Source organism: Leptinotarsa decemlineata, unplaced genomic scaffold (assembly GCF_025532065.1).
Source record: "Leptinotarsa decemlineata unplaced genomic scaffold, Ldec_3_MD MMD2_tig00026347_RagTag_RagTag, whole genome shotgun sequence".
Classification (NCBI taxonomy): Eukaryota; Metazoa; Arthropoda; class Insecta; order Coleoptera; family Chrysomelidae; genus Leptinotarsa; species Leptinotarsa decemlineata.
The window spans coordinates 3,998,237-4,012,583 of record NW_027412698.1 but is presented as its reverse complement, the minus strand read 5'-3'; the positions used below and the strand labels follow the sequence as shown (position 1 = coordinate 4,012,583).

Sequence of the window (14,347 nt, the reverse complement as noted above, 5' to 3'; positions counted from 1 at the left end):
TCGACAATCGTACCCTAGACATATTCCCTTTTCCCCGCGTCAGCGTCTGGTTCACACACATGGGCGTGGGATGCACAACAATTGTTTGTTTTCACTATATTAGAAATAACACTTATATTTACAGTACATGGTATCGTGAATTACGAAATGGAATAATTCAGGCTCGGCACAATATCGATAATCTCCTGTGGGTGGGTATAAAGCACTAACTATACTCCAAAAAAAGCATGCCTCATCATTATTTTGAATATTGATACATGCTCGTTTTCTCGAAATTTGTGATGGTATTGTAATAAATGAGGTTCCATTGCCAATTTCATATTTGTTAATAGCTACTTCTAACAGCAAGATTTTGTGTAATGCCCAACCGCTTGACTCTTCAGAAAACTCTGACAGTTTATTTAAGATGTAATCAATTACATTTGCTCGGTACCACACAACCAGATCCGTTCCCTGATCTAAAACTACGTTTGGAGCGGTAAAATATTTTTGACTAATTATTTCCTCGTCACTTGATTGTTTCACAAAATCACTCCAAAGAGTGGTATTAACTTTGAGAAGTGGCATTGTCTTCAAAATTTTGTTGATGATTTTTTTGAACAAACTGAATCCGTCAGCCAAAAATGCTTTTATATCTTTGTTTCACATTGATGATGACACCCGTTTTTACTCTGTTATTGAAATAAGAATTATCATCTTCCCAGCAAACCTTTTGCTCCCTCTTTGAACCTACATTTTTATTTTTCATCATAAGTAAACATCTCAATCGTTTCAGTTGACCAATTTTCGTTAAGATTTTACTTTTCTCACCTACTTTGAGTTTTAATTTTTTCAAAGCTTTTATTGTTTCTTGTTTCTTTGAATTCATTCATGATGTATCACCTATTTATAAAAAAGTAACTCATCTTCACAATTCAACAATTTCAAACGATATAGCAGGTGAAGGTTTGCGTACGCCTGTGTTTTCTTTGTTTTCGAATTTTTCTGGAATAAAATTGGTTATATGAGGTTTGTAATCACCGGTTATTTTTTGAGGTAAAAAAACCACGTTCTTTCCCAATTCGAGGATGAGTTTGATGTCGTTCATTCACGATCAAATTCTGCAACTTGATAACCGCTTTCGAAATCTTTGTCTCTACAGAATTAAGAGCATTGAGATCTATCTGAAATAAAATAAAAAAACATACAATCCAATACTTTTCTCTTTAGTTCAATTGGTGAGAGGCATGAAACCTAATATTGAAAAAATACTCAGTTTCGCTTTTTTCAGGAGAACGGCACAGTTTATTCTGATGTAAGTTGAAGAGGTTTTGATCTCTAAATCAATTCTCCTTCTATACAGGGTGTAACTGAATAAGTAAAACATTTAAGGAGGTGATTCCTCATCGAAAAAAAGATAGGATCTTTCATATAAAGAAACTTCATTGAAGCATCCCTTGTTAAGATACAGCCCCTTGAAAGGGGTACATAAAATTTGTATAACAATTTTTTTCACAAGCACTGAAAAAGTTACAATATTGAAATCAACTTGACGTTTTGTACTACCAAAAAGACACTTAGCCAGTAATTTATTTGTTTACCCCATGGTTGCAAGGGGTGAAAAACGCAATCCCTAAAATTTATTTCCAATGTAACTTTTTGTCTTATTATTTGTTTACTATTTAAACAATTATTTCCGATAGCCTGTTTCATTCTAAACAAAAAATGTCTCTTGAGTTTTTTGCCCAAAATATACCAGTTCGCCGCCAAAATTTATTTTACGAACAACTACAGAGATACATCGTCATCCCGTGGGTTGGGCTACCTATCGGGCGCGTCCCCAGGTGGCGGATAGGGAAACGGCCAGGGGACTGGAGGTCCTATCCGGGAAGCCAATGTGGCCTAACGGACGGGGTTGACGGACTCCTGGTCAGTGGCAGAAATAAGTAGGGTGAGGGGAACTAAAACCCCCCAAAAGCCCTGCAAAACATGCCACCGCGGACCAGCCTACCCAAGCTAAGATGTAGGGAATCGTGTCGACAGCTGAATGACCGCAGGGTTATATGCACTTACGAACGATCCCCTTGAGGAACCGGGCGAAACCTCATTGTAACTAGCCTTCCTCTGGTAATGCGGGGCTCTGCTAGAGGTGACCAACCCTTCCCTTGCTACTCGTGGGAACACACATGAACACAGACACACAAACAAAACAACCAAAACAGAAAAAAACAACCAATCCCGAGGCTGGACAGCAATGCTCACCTCAATTTAGGGCGGGGGCTGGGGATGAACAGAAATGCTCACCCCAAGCTACCGCTCAGAAAGAGGCTAGACATAGCAGACCACCTCACGATACAACGCAAAGGCCAAGGCGTAAGCGGATCAGCGGCGCCGAGGCCAAGAGGAGGAAGAGAGCGAAAGAGGCAGAAGTGGCAGCAACTATGAGTGCCCCCTCCCCCTCTCCCACTCCATCCTCAACAACAAGGGCACCTCTTGCGGAGGGCGCCAAGAGCTCCGCCTTGGAAAAAGGCAAGGAACCGGCTGCCACCGCAGGAAAGCGCCCTCATGCGAGTACCTCCACGGAGGGAACCCCAAGAAGGTTGAAGAAGCTGCGCAGCGACAGAAATGTCGCTGCACCTTCCAAAACCTTCGTGGAGGCCGCCTTGAGACACCTCAAGGTAGCCATCATAGATGAGACTAACCCGTATGGTGAGGTTACCGCAGAACGAGAGAGTCTCATCAAAAAACAACTGTTGGAGGAGCTGGACAAGATCATCTTCTCCGTCTCCAGCAACAACAGCAAACCGCCCACGTTCAAGTCGTGGACATACTCCGGTGAAATCATCAGAGTGCTCTGCGATGACGACGTGACGCTAGAGTGGCTGAAGAAAGCCACAATGAATATTAAGCCATGGGAGGAGGCATCACTTGCGGTCGTCAGTGTGGATAAGCTCCCGAAGCTCACCAAAGCCTCACTCTGGATCCCGGAGGACGTCCACAAGACGACATCCGGTGAAAAGGAGAGGGTGCTGGGTCGGCTAAAGGCGCAGAATCCTGACCTGAAGGTAGCAAGATGGTGCACCTTCCATCATGAGGTTAAGATGAACCCACAAGGACATCTCTTCGTCTTCGGGATCGGAGACGAGGATATGGCTGTCCTGAAGAAGAAGTCGATGAGGTTAAGCTACGCGTTTACCTCACTGACTATTAGGGCAACAATAAAAGAAACAGAGGGTACCTCTGAAGACCCTAAGTCCTCGGAAGTTGAACCACCTAAAGTGGATATTGACCCCAAGGCCACCATGGGTCCCCAAAAGGAAGTCGAAGCATCTGAACAGATGACATTCGATGACCTGACGGAGGAGGCACCCAAAAACAGCGAGGCCACCTCCCCCTTAGCAGGGGAGTAGATGGACCTCTAAAAGTAACTTTGTATCCAACAACTGTCTCATGGGCAAGGACGTTGGAAAAAAAATAAAAATAATACAATGCAACCTCCAACACAAAAAGGCGACAACGGCAACACTATGTCGCCACCTTGATGTATTGGAGGATGCAATAGCTTTGATCCAGGAGCCCTGGATAATAAAGACCAAAATTACTGGTCTCAGTAGTTTAACTGGTCAAATTTTCAGCTTACCAAGCAACCAGCAACCTAGGACGGCTGTCTACGTTCCTAGGAAATACAGAGCGTTTCCGATGGCACAATTCAGCACCTCAGATCTCACTGCGGTCAAAGTTGAATGTCCAGTTGGGAAAGGCAAATATATGGCGTTGATAATCGCATCGGTGTACCTCCCTTCAGATGCAGCCACCCTACCACCGACCAGAGAAATGGAGGTACTAGTGGACCACTGCCTCAACCAGAGAGTGGAGCTCATATTGGGTTGCGACTCAAACTCTCACCACGTGAGCTGGGGCAGCAAGGATATCAACGCCCGAGGTAAGTCACTATATGAATATATAATACAGAAAGATCTAACAATCTTGAACAGAGGCACGGAGCCAACATTTATTAATGCCCGTAGCCAAACGTTAATAGATATCACGCTCACGACAGCCGAAATATCAAACAAAATCCAAGACTGGCACGTCTCGGACCAGGATCTCAGGACTACTGTAAAATCCCGTGACCCGAAGAGGACGGATGTAGATCTCTACAATCGACTCTTAAGAGGAGCTCTGCGGGAAACAGAGGTCCTAACTCCTGGCAACAATGAGGAACTGGAAAGGTACACAGTTTCTATCCACAACAAAATAGACATTGCCTATAAGGAATCCTGTCCAATGAGGATGGTTCAAACGCATGGCACAACCAACACATGGTGGTGCCCTGAATTGGAACACCTCAGGAAGACAGCGAGAACGACCTTTAACAAGGCAAAACGTACAAGACTCGAAGAGGACTGGGTTATATATCAAGCCAACCTCAAAGAGTTCAAAAAAGTCGACGAAGCCGTCAACCTCAAGGAGAGTGCTGAGATTCTTATGGAAACTCACTTCCCAGGTTCTGTCTTTCCTGGAACGGCGAACTGGACGGATGTACCAATAACACCCTCACAATATGACTGGCAATATACTAGTACAGTAATTGATGAGGACAAACTGGTCCATAAAATGTAAATTTTCTTAGCGACTCAAAATAAATATTATTATTATTATTATTATTATTATTACTGGTCATGAGGGGATGTCCACAGGGAGGGGTCTTATCACCCCTCCTCTGGAACATAGTTCTGAATACCCTAATTAATCACCTTAACAAAAATGGATTCTACACAATTGCATACGCAGATGACATAGTTATCTTGCAGACCGGCAAATTTGTAAACACACTGTGCGATAGAGCGCAGGATGGGCTCAAATTGATAGAAACATGGTGTAAGGAACACTCACTGTCGATCAATCCCAAGAAGACTGAGATGGTCCTTTTCACCAGGAAAAGAAGTTTAACGAGCTTAAAACCTCCCGAAATCTTCAAAAGCCAACTAAACTTCTCTGAAGAGGTGAAATACCTTGGTATTATCTTCGACAAGAAGCTAACATGGAACTCTCATCTACAGAGTAGAGCAAAAAGAGCATACGTGGCTTATGAGCAATGTCGGAGGACAGTGGGACGCGCATGGGGTCTTTCACCCCGTGTAGTCGCCTGGATCTACACTGCAATAATAAGACCTATGTTAACGTATGGAGCCATTGCATGGGGACCGAAAGTTCTACAAGCAACGGCCATCCAAAAATTATACCAAATACAGCGACTGGCTTGTTTAAACATCACAGGAGCCATGAGAACAACACCAACCGTGGCAATGGAATTAATCACGGGTCTGACCCCTCTGGACCTGTACGTTAAGGAGGTTGCGTTAATGGCCATGGAACGATTGCACACGGCTGGTGTAAACCTAGAAGTAGGAATGGGTCGATTGAGGTTGGGCCTATGGCGGAAAGCGCTTACTGCGCAACCTCTGCTGCAGGCAACAAGTGATGCAATTGAACCCAGGTTTGTGTTTAATAAACCCTACAAAATACAAATCAAGCAGAACACAGAGTCAGATGTTACAAATGCAATACGGATTTATACAGATGGCTCAAAAACCAAAGAAGGCTCAGGATGTGGAGTGTACTCCAGATCACTAAGCCTAAGGATTAAGTGGGGAATGGGAAGAAATACCAGCGTGGTCCAAACAGAACTGGCTGGTATCTCAATCGCCACAAAAGAAATAATCAAGAAAAGAATTTCTGGCAAAAACATTACAATCTGCACTGATAGCAGACAAGCACTATTAGCCTTGAACAGACACCGTGTTACTTCAGGGCTAGCACTAGAGTGCCACCAAGATTTAGCCAAAGCCTCGATAGATAATAACATTATCCTGAGGTGAGTTAAAGGGCACAACAGGAGTAAAGGTAATCGCATTGCCGACTCTTTAGCCAAGGAAGCGGCTGGACTAAGAAATTTAGGACCAAGTGGCACCCACGGCCTGATGACTTCGACAATTGCGGAACTAGTCAAAAGTTACACCCATGCTCAATCTCTAAAGAGATGGGATGAAATCAAAGGATGTAATCTTGCCAGGATCACCTTGGGCGACCCTGGGAAGCTGGTGCCGAAGAAATATCTGGCGATGACCAGGAAAAATCTACGCCTTACAGTCGGATTTCTGACTGGCCACTGTCAGCTAAGGAAACACCTACATAATATGGGGCTAGTGGACACACCTCTATGCAGGATGTGTGAACAGGAAGATGAGACTGTCAGGCATGTCCTGTGCGAGTGCCCGGAGTTATCGTCAATAAGAGAGTGTATGTTCGGCGAGTCTTGGCCTACACCTGCCGATATAAAGGAGATGTCTCCCAGCGACCTGTCCACCTTCCTGGAAAGGACAGGATGGACGACGACCTAGGATGACAACTCCTCGGGAGGATGTACAATGGGTCACATGTGGCCTAAGTGCGTGGGCTCACACTCACCCTCCCTACTCTACAGATACAGATACAGATACATCGTCATAAATACGAACTGGATTTATTGTTATTTTGTAGTTAGTACCTGCATTAAACGACTAAAGGGTAATAAACAAAACTGATTTATTAATAACAAAACATACAACATGTAGAAATCATAGTAAATGTTCAATATGTCTACCTTCAGACATTACGCATGCGCCTAGACGTCGGCGCATTGAGCCACGTATTCGCTCAAATATTCCTGGAGTCTCTGATCACCCTGCACGCATCGATGATGCGGTTTCTTAAGTCCTCTACATCGCGAACAGGAGTACGATGAACCAAATGCTGTGAATGGCCCCAAATAGAGAAATCGAGAGGATTTAGATCCGGGGATCGAGCGAGCCAATTCTGTAGTCTTCCTCGACCTATACACTGATTTGCATATGTTTCAGTTAAATGCTGACGTGCTACTTGACTAAAATAGACGGAAGCCCCATCATGCATAAAAAACATATCCCTTCTGACGCCCAAAGGAACTTCCTCCAGCAGTACTAGATGCACTTCTCTTAAAAATTTAACGTATGCCTCACCATTTAATCGAGGAGGTAGAAAATGAGGCCCAATTAAATCATCCCCAATAACTCCGAGCCACACGTTAAGAGAAAACTATTCTTGATGGTTAGTTTCGACAATAGCGTGCGGGTTTTCATCAGCCCATATGTGGTAATTATGAAAATTAATAATGTTGTTCCGAGAAAAACTACATTCGTCTGTGAATTCTATCGTCTTCAGAAAGTCACAATTTCTTCTAATCATTTCCAGCATCCAATTGCAAAATTCAAGACGTTTCGGAAAGTCTCGCGGTAACAGTGCCTGTACTCGTTGCAGATGGTAAAGGTATAAGAGTTGTTCCTTTAAAATTCGAAATACCGTCATATGATCAACATTTAGCTGGAAAACAATCTTTCTAGTACTGGTAGTAGATTGTTCTTCAATCAAATTAAGTACTGCTCCCTCAAGCTGTTGTGTTCGTACTTCTTGATGGCGACCACAATCCTGCGTTCTTTTGTCGAATGAACCATATTCTCGTAATCGTTGATGGAGTCGAGCAAATATTCTATATGAAGGATGCTGCCGTTGAGGATACATTTAAGCATATCTTCTAGAAGCTTCTAACCCATTCCCCTGCCACAGACCGTAAACGTAATGCATATTAGCCATTTCCTCATTTGTGTATGCCATTTCAATAACAAGTGAATTATTATTGGTTGTGGAATTGGCCGCAGTGGTAGTGCGCCCGACTGACGATCGGAAGACCGTGGGTTCGATTCCCGCCTCGACCAGGTATTTTTCTCCAGAGAATTTATCTAGTTGAAGCTGGAATGATTCTGCAACCGTGTTAGGAATCACACGTTAAAAGGTAAGACCTCGCTAGTCCTTAGCTCGCTCAAGTTTCTCAACTTCTGAGAGTTGTCGTTCGTATGGGGGCGACAGCTGATTAACGAAAAAACAGATTTTAAACAGACAGACAGATTAAAGTCACAAATTAAGAATATAACAACAACACACAATTAGTATTAATTCAATTTCGAAAATTCACAAACTCACAGTGTCATACCAATTTAATTGTCACTATCGCTAAAAGCGAACTGGTTTATTTTGGGCAAAAAACCCAAGAAACATTTTTTGTTTAGAATGAAACAGGTTATCGGAAATACATTTTCAAATGGTAAACAAATAATAAGACAAAATGTTACATTGAAAATAAATTTTGAGGGTTGCGTTTTCCACCCCTTACAACCATGGGGTAAACCAAATAAATTTCTGGCTAAGTTAATTTCAATATTGTAACTTTTTTAGTGCTTGTGAAAAAACTTGTTATACACAAATTTTATGTGCCCCCTTTAGAGGGTTGTATCTTAACAAGGGATGCTCCAATGAAATTTCTTTATATGAAAGATCCTATCTTTTTTTCGAGTCACCTCCTTAAATGTGTTACACTTATTCAGTTATACCCTGTATATATATATATATTGTTTTAAATTACCATGACGTTCTTGTAATCATTCAAACGTTCTACTTAAACATTATCTCCAGTCAACTTTCTAATGTTACATTCTCTTGAGAATTATATAAGATTATACTGCTTTGGGATTATGTGTAACAAGGTAATTGAACATGAATATTTACAACGTAGCCTAAATTTCACAAACAATTCTCAAGATGCATTCTTGAATCGTTTAAGATTCGTTGGGTACCGAATGTTGTTAATACTTAGACATTCTTTTAGGTAATTGAACATGAAAATTTACTAAATTTCATGAACAATTCTCATGATGCATTCAAACCACATTTTCGCTTCATAACTGTGTCTTCTTCCATCAAAGCAAACTCATTCTAATAGCATACAAAAAAGTTCTCAATAAGGTACTCCCCCACAAGGCACTGAAGTACCGGGTTTCCCCATATTTGTTGATGCACAAAAGCATATAAAAAATTTGCTCAGATGTCAACCGTGCGTGTGTGTGGTGTCGGATCCCACAATTTGACAAATTCTCAATAACGTGTTAGAAAAAATGGCCTGAGATGTTCACAAGGTGATAAGTCCCTAATTATAACACATTCATAATAGCGTATCCAAAATTTGCTGAGACGTTCTCCGTGATGTTTTTAATCCAAATCACAGGAGATATATTTATCATTATAGCAAATATAAAGTTTACAGTGCTTGACTATGAATTACTTGAAAGACCTTTTGTATTACTACTTTTGTTCCTCGAAATATCGACTTTGTTGGGTTAAGTTGAATTTCACCTACACTGAGTAATTTTGATAGTTGATAATAATGCATCTCTGTATTCTTCCTGGGTTAACTGTTCTTGTGTTTTGAAAGATCGCAAACTCATAAAAGTTTTAAAAAGTGGTGAAAAATATAGAAAGTTTCAATTTTCTTTTCTTCATTATGATTTCCTACCACGTAGTAACGGCTACATCCATCAATTTATCGAAATACTCTTATCACATTCTTTTTCATTCTTACTCGCTGAATACAAGGCTGATGCAGTATATATTTCTGATTCACCTTGCTTTTTCATTTTCAATTTTTACAAAGCTTTTGGATTCCTTGATATTTATTCTCCTATAATGAAGCTTTTTTGTGCAAGATTTATTTTCGCTTCAGATCCCGCTTCTTTTTTCAAAAAATCCAAAAGCATCAATAGAAGATCAGTTCTATGATAGATACCTTTATTTTCTTTATCCTCCTTGCATGTGGTAACTGTATTTAGTTCATCCACACTGCGGTATCTCTGCCAAATTAGTTCAGCTGGCAATGCAGATTCAACTAACGAGAAGGGCATGGCGGTAAACTTATCGCTAGTCACTCCAAGCGTTACTAATGCTCTCAATTGACTTTCCAACTTATCATACAAAGAGGGTAAAGTCATACCTGACATATTAGTTGCTTGTTTGAGAACAATATCCAGCAATTTTTTCACATAGACCTCTATCAGAAATTCATCCCTTTCAGTTGGTCAAAAGCTTTTCCATAATTTGAACCAGAAGGCGGTAAACTGTTGCCTGTAGTAGATATTGGAATGTATTATCTAAATATATTTCTTCATCCCCGTGAATTTTGCAGAATTGTCCCCAGAGCCAATCCAGTTTTTTACGTTGCCATCAAACTTTTTCAGTTCAAGTTGCGGGAGTCGAAATTTTCTTCTGCTGTTTCCAGTGGACTTGTTGGAAACTCACAACATTGCATATGAATCGGTAGTATAACATTTCTTTTCTGAAAAATTCAATTCGGTCAAACTCTTGTGATAACTCTTCTTCGGTAGGTTTGCTCCAAAATATTTTTTCTCTGATCAGCTCATCCAGTGGGACAGTATAAAGAGGCGGCATACTATTATCAATGTAATATTTAGATTATCACATCCACATGCTTTGAACTTAATATTTTTTAGAGTATGAAAAACAAAATTTTCGTTCACTTCTGAAAATAATAATAATTTGTAACCCCGCTCATTCTCATGGTAGCCTATCCAGGAAGAAAGCAACACCCTCGGGTAAGAGTTTTTCTTCAGAGAAGGCCATGAACTTCGATACAACCATAGATTCCGGTAAACAGGTAAATGGTTAAATAATAAAATTAGTATAAATATTAATGTGGAATCTTGTTGAATTGTAGTATTGGACATTACATGCTGGGTATCATAACTATTTAGTGTGGTTGAAAAATGCGTGTGAATTCGTGAAAAATGGACGATAAATTCAAAAGCGAAATCGCAGAGTAGTATGACATCGAGAATAAATTAGCAGGTGAGTTTTCATCGAATGTTGATTTCCTATCTCCTATCAAGGACGAATGAGTAGTATTTGTAGTTATTTGAGGTATCTTTTACGAAAAAATGATCTATACAAGTACCAGAGTTATTCCTAGTTATCGAATTTATATAAGATATTGATCTATGAGCACTAAGCATATTCAGATATTAATTTGTTGTCATCATTCTCCATTATATTAATATTGATATCTGCTATCAGAATATGATAGTTGATAATGTTATCTTCACAAGATTGTAGAAATTCTGACAATCTTTCAATGAAATTATTAGTTGATCTAGATGGTGATCTGTAAATAGATGTTAAATGTATATTTTTGTTGTGTAGTTCAACGTTCAGCTGTATAATTTTGATTCTATTTGATGAATGTATTATATCATAAGTGAAATATAAATAGCTTCTTAAAATTTCCGACAAGAAATTTGCCTTTAGGAAATCGTTTTCCCGGTATCCTGAAGCGATGACGTCACAATTCATAGGTGTAACGAAAGAGAATAGGCTAATCTGGTACTTTAAGGTGTATCAATAAATATCATTTTCCAAGAAAAATTAGTATCATTCAACTAATGTTCATTCTACTCGTATCTAACTTCATTTAATATTTTTATTGCCACTTGATCATTACCGGATATTTGAAATTCATACCGAGTTGAGAACAAGAAGCTAATTTGGTGAGAACAAAAATTCGAATATATGTGGATTTGTAAAAATTTCATATTTGACTAATATACTTTGATGAGTGTGTCTTGGATCGGAAATTGTATAATTCATCAGCATGTAATGATATTTAATGGATTGTATTTATAGGAATAAATTTAGTGGAGGACCGTGAGTGTTCGGAATACGAAAAAATCAGATCCATGAAAGAAATTGAGTTGAAACCATGGGCTCAGTTGTCACATTTGGTCTTGACGAAAATTTTCAGTTTCTTGAGTAGGAATGATGGTTTGAAGGCATCCGCTGCTTGTAGGAATTGGAGGAGTATTGAGGAAATGATGATATTGAATTTGTATTTTCGTTAACAATTTTCTCCAACAGTTTTCATTCAAGTCCTATTTATTCCAGGTTATGGAAGTCACTGAAAATCTGGTTCACACCTGATGAACTTGACGGTGCTAGGTTTTCAAGTGACTTTGGAGAAATTGTAATAAGGACAGACGTGATGTTGGAGACTTCATCGAAAGAGTGCTTGGAAGAGTGCATAAAGTTTTTGCAACGTTTAGCAGTTAACAAAATTATGTTATCTGTTATCAAATGTTATGTCAATTTTTCTTATAAATTTATACCTAATCGTGTAAATTCATCTTCAAATATCATAAAACTTTTTCATAATGAACAAAATATCAAAATATGACAAAAAATATTAAAACTATAAAGAATTCGAATATCAAATTGAGAGATAAAACGGATACTACAAAAAAAATCAAATGTGATTTATAACATTCCTTGTAACAATTGTAAATTGGATTATATTGGAACAACATCGAGAATTCTTAAAGATAGAATAACTTCACATAAAAGTGATATAAAGCTCAATAAGAAAGCATGTGCATTAGCGTAACATTCTTTAGAAACAGGACATAAATCAAATTACTCTCAATATCAAAGTTTTACATAAAGAAAAAAAATATTTCCAAACCCCTTTTCCTTGAAATGGTCGAAATCAATGAGTCTTCTGATTGTATGAATAAGGGAACTGACATTGATGATCTCAGCAGTATATACAGTTACTTATTGGGACTACACGAAAAAACATAATATTAATAATAAAAATTGTATCAATCAATTTTCCCTTCAGAGTCAAAGATTATCAAATCATCATGCCCATTGAAAAATGACATTTATATGAAGGTATGACATTTGTCAAACCAAAAAAATCCATTAATGTTTAACTTTCTTTCGTCCATTTATATGTTCAATTCATTGTTTTCTACTCATGTTTACTGTAAGTATGATTTGTGATGTTATTCATTGGCAAAAAACCCCACAGCTCAATAAATTATAGACCCTGAAGAAGCTCCCCACTAGAAGCGATAGCTTGGCGAAGTAGAGCAGAGTTTTGATTTTTTGACTGAGAGACCTCGTTAATCCATTTCACTGTACATTTCTCCAGTCGGTAAGATTCTCAACTTTATATAACCTTCAAAACTGGAGGCCTGGAACTTGGACTGGCTTATCAGGTTGGTTTTCATTATATTTGCCTTTAATTATTAGTATACAATACAATAATATTCAATTTCTAACTTTTCTATTAAAATATTATTCAATTTCTGGAGACAAAAATTTTCGTGGCGTTCACCTTCGTCGCCTTAAGAATAATCCCGTTGTTGATAAAAAAGTTGAAAATCTCTTACTTTCCTCAGTTACCAACTCTCAATTTTCATTACTTCAAATTTTCAACTTCAATATCACAAAAACTATCTATTCTATGATTTTCATATTTGTTCCTGAATTTAAATATATCTTTACTTAACAATTATGTACAGAAATGGTTAACCTCACTTATGACTATATCAAAATTCTTCAAAATCATCACTTGATGTCCCTATCTAAGGAAACGGTTTACAAAAATAATATTAGAATTTCTCATCATTCCTAAATTTTTACAATAAGTTTATTATGTCTTTTCCAATTTCACATAACAGATATCATTTTGCTTTCATATATATACCGGGTGTCCCACATTTTACGTGACAGGCAATATCTGGTTTGTTGAAGGAGATACACAAAAATGTTTCATACAAAAGTTTTAGGAGTTCATAAGAGCTATATTTTGAGATAATTTTTAAATATACAGGGTGTTTGGTGTAGGTGCTACAGACCAAAATTCCATTTTTTAAAATGGAACGCCCTGTATATCATTACATATTCAGATGCTACGTTAAATTCTGATATCATTTCATGTTTAGTTTTCGAAATTCGGTTAAGGCGTTGTTGAGTTATTGCTTAAAATGTAAAGTCTTGAGAACAACTATTATTTTTTTAAATATATCATACAATTATTCTCTCTGCATCCGATTACATGAAAATTAGTCAAAATTTTGGGTGTTCGAAGTAATGGTTTCAATTTTGAGCTGTGGAATTCAGTCAGGAATCATTTTGAATATGAAACAATCGCGAAATTGAAAGAGGTGTATTCGAAAACAAATCTTCAATTAATAACAATGTAAATAATATAACTTGATAAATCATTTCATAAGAATAGTAGGTACCTAGAAATAAGTCATAAAAATTGTTCAAAGTGATGCCCATTAGATATTATACAGGCTTCGAAACGTCGAATCACTTCTCTCGTACAAGTCGCTCTTATAATATCAGGCGTAATATCACTGCACGCTAGTCGAATTTTCATTTTCAGATCATCCACATTCAAAAGAGGAGTAGTGAAAACAATATCTTTCAAATAACCCCATAGGAAAAAATCGAGCGGTGATAAATCTGGGGAACGAGCCGGCCACCGAATTGGACCCTTATTACCAATCCATCTATTTGGGTACGTTCTATCCAGATATTCAGTAACAACCTGTGAATTGTGAGGAGGAGCACCATCTTGTTGCCACCAAATTCCTTGTCG

At 38.4% G+C, this 14,347-nt stretch overlaps 1 long non-coding RNA gene across 1 annotated transcript; it reads left to right on the top strand.

The window, feature by feature from the left end:
• The first annotated feature begins 4,661 nt into the window (after positions 1-4,661).
• On the top strand, positions 4,662-13,649 carry LOC141486118 (uncharacterized). Its single transcript, XR_012467658.1, has 3 exons — positions 4,662-10,558; positions 10,619-10,749; positions 11,581-13,649. It is a non-coding gene; the product is annotated as an uncharacterized lncRNA (long non-coding RNA).
• The last annotated feature ends 698 nt before the right edge of the window (positions 13,650-14,347 follow it).